Genomic DNA, 3,658 nt, shown 5'->3' with positions numbered 1-3,658 from the left:
TATATAAGAATTTTAATCAATTTTCAAACATATTCTTAAAAAGATATCGTTAAGTAAAAATTTTATGAAATATTAAAAACCATCATTAATCTAATCAAAGAAATTTAAAAATTTTTTTGTAGATAGTAGCAAAATTCATGAGACAATGTATCTTTAATTAATAGCAAATTAAAAGATTATCATATTCGATCCATTTTTATATTGTATATCTAATAATTCTTTTATTATAAAACTGTATATAGTCAAACTTTATTAAGAATTTGATTTGAATAAAAATCTAATTCTATTTATCTCGATTTTCTGAGTAAGAATGAGAATCCTCATTTTAAGAAGGATGAAAAATTGAACAGAAACAATAAAATACTTTTTTTATCGTACTAAAAGTCAGATCATTATTTTATAATATTATGAGTATTTATATATTTGAATATATATATACTCCATTTATACCAAAACCGAGATATTTTCAATTTTGATGGAAAATAGTGGCGATCGCTGAAGTAATTATACGAGTGACAGAATCTCCATTGAATGTAAAAGAGGAAAAGAAAACAAGACTTATTTTTCACACGAGGTTAACAAATCTAGCGCAAGAATATCGGGACGAGTTTCTGAACGAATTTCCGTCTTTATCGGAAGTGAGCGCGATTATTGAGCGAATTATATATACCTGCGAGATAGTTTGTTTGCACATAAAGCGCGCAGAGTGTGCCGCTGGCAGCTCGGCTCGTACATTTTACGAGCCGTGCTCCGCCGCTCGCAAACGGCTTTATGGCGAGGGGGAATGGAGGTGAGTAAAAAATATCGACAAACAATCTATTCCGTCTGTACATGTCGGGCGCGGCTCGTCGTCGTTACACGAAATGATAAGTCCTATACGAACACATCCTCGCGCTGTGTCACTTCCACTTCCTTCTCGGTCGCCCTCCCCCGCGTCGCGTCGGTCTCTCTGTGTGACAGCGGCGAGTCTCTGTGAAAATTTCGGCGTAACTCAAAAGCTAAGTCAAACATGGGCGTGTTTCACGAGGTGTCTCGGTAAATCCGGTAAAGCCGCGAAGGCAAATTCCTGCGCGAGCGACACACGTCACGCTTTGCTTTACGCACGTGTATTTATACACCGTATAAACGGATGTGTCAACGGGTTACTTGGCTGCTTCGCATGTTTCAAGATCGGAGATGTAGTATAAAGTTGCCCGAAAGAATCAAGGATCTCAGAAGCTCTCTCTCTCTCTCTCTCTCTCTATCTATCTATCTATCTTTGCCCGAATAATATTTTATTTATTTAGCAAAATATAAATGCAAGGGAGAATATTCTTCTTACTTTGTGTCTTGAAACCTCGCGTAAGCTTATCAAAAATGACAGGCCCAATTTTTTGACAGCACAGTTTTACAAGCGCGCAGAGCTTTTCTTTTCAAGAAAATGTAATTTTTGGAGACTTGCAACTGTTTTGTGCATCGAGTTTTCAATTCCATGACATAATTTTGTCGGGGAAGATCTAAACAATTTTAACGGGACTGTCTTGTCAATCGTGGCATTTCTAATATAATCGGGCTATTAAATTGTATATTAATACAAAATTCGTAGGACATTTTTTCTGCATCTTTGCCGTCATACTATAGCCAGAATACGATTACTTACGGATCGGAAGTAACATGACTGCGCACGTAACTATAAGACTATACGATGCCGTTGTGGAAGAGGTCGAATTTGCGCGTCCGGCATTATGGTGGTCGCAATAACCTTACGTCGCCCGTACATTTGCGGGCGTAGCATTATAACGTGTGCGCGTTGCATACTTATACGTGGCCAGCAGAAGGTGCGGCTTCAGTCCATGATTCTTCTTGGGTTCGTCCTATGCCCATTATGCGAGCGAACTCTTCGTTCCGGTGCCTCTTCGGACCTTAGGGTAAAGTCTCGCTCACAGCGTCGTCCGTTTATCATTAGCGGAATTTCACACTGTACTTGAACTTTTGAATCTGCTTTGTAATATTAAAGTTTTAATATAAAGATATACTTTTAAAACAATTTCACGATTAGAAAAATAAACATATGTCACTACGGATTAGTTTTTAGTTGACATTTAACAGGGTCGTGTAACGTTTTATAAAGAGTAAAGAAACTATATTAAAATTTGTTAAAACACGCAGTTATATAGTTGCTTGTTTCATTGCAAGCAAATCTGATAAAATAAAAAAATAGAAGAAAAGAGGATTCATTTATTATAATAGTGTTATAATATTTGTGCATTATTTCCTTTATTCAAATTTTTGCTAAGTTTACTAAAATATTTTTATTTTCATTTATTTAACATGTAAATTAATCTCAATAATATCTCTGTGACTTTATTGTAACTTTGTTTAAAATTTAAATACCAATCTCTCGATTATAATAAATATTTCTTTTATAAATATAACGCTTTTTTAAATTAGAGAGAGAGAGAGAGAGAGAGTATAAGATTGTATAAAGATCGAATATTTTTCTAAAAATACAAATTGGCGATGATATGCAGGATTCGAATAAACTGAAAATATCTAGTTAATCTTTCTAGCTATAGTATAAATGACTTTTCCTCGCAAAAACAAGTGCGCAGATGATAACGTGTAATAAAAGCTGGCAAATCCGGGGTTCTAAAGCAAGTAACATATATTGCGTTCGTAAATATAGAATATGAAATCATCATAGTTTCTGTAATTGGATAATTGTTCTCGAATATTAATAATAAATAGCAAATACGTAAAAAGAAGAAGAAAAATTCTTGGAAAAGAATTTCAATTTGTAACGGAAAATTCTCTCCCCCTCTTTTTCTTACTAAATAATGAGGGAGGGAGAGAGAGAGAGAGAGAGAAAGTTTATTTTATGCAATTAATATTATATGTATATAAATATATAAGACATACTTATATAGATCAAAAAGTTAAATAGTTTTCGGATATATTATTATAAAGGAAACGTTATAATAAATTCTCTTAAAAAGACTTCTCTAACATCATGCATATTTTTGCTCGTTTATTATCAAGATTTGTCAAGAAAGCCTCTGAATTAGTCCAAACATTCCAAACTCATGCTGCCTATCTTTATTGAAACGATGGTAAAGCTGTTACAGCGTCTCTCTCGGCTAACGTTTTTAATCCCACTTTTAGAACGCAAAATTCGTACGCTCACAAAACGATTGTGAAACGACCATTAAGAGATACGAAACATTGTCGTGCGTGCACACACACTTTTCCATTAGGCACATCCGCGTATCTATGAGCCGCGACTTCACGCCGACGAAGAACGCGAGTAAAGCTTTGATGTGACCGCCATTACTGGGAGGCACACTTATCATCGTATATATATATATATATAGTCGACAATTTAGAATCCACGACAAATTCTTGCTTTATACTTTGGTATAAACGCTCTGCGCGAACCGCAACGCATTTATTTTCAATTTATTAAAAGAATATTCACTTGCATAATTTTCCGATATATCTCTCCCTTTTTAAAATATATCCCGCTATATGATATGTGTTTATTTATTATATGATGATTTTTGTGAAACTAAACTATTGTATCGCGCATATTTTCTTTTTCCTACAAGATAGATATGTAGGATAAATTATATATTAATTAAAATATAAGATATATTAATATAAATCTGAGATATTCGTATAA

General features: G+C 33.9%; 1 protein-coding gene across 2 annotated transcripts in view; it reads left to right on the top strand.

Annotated features, from left to right (window-relative positions):
* The window catches only part of LOC115242189 (protein drumstick), a 27,612-nt gene that overhangs the window by 963 nt on the left and 22,991 nt on the right, over positions 1-3,658 (top strand). The window lies entirely within an intron of this gene.

The sequence above is a fragment of the Formica exsecta genome, unplaced genomic scaffold (assembly GCF_003651465.1).
Source record: "Formica exsecta isolate Colony F162 unplaced genomic scaffold, ASM365146v1 scaffold579, whole genome shotgun sequence".
In the NCBI taxonomy this organism is placed as follows: Eukaryota; Metazoa; Arthropoda; class Insecta; order Hymenoptera; family Formicidae; genus Formica; species Formica exsecta.
The sequence above is the reverse complement of the archived record's forward strand: the minus strand, read 5'-3'. Positions and strand labels throughout refer to the sequence as shown.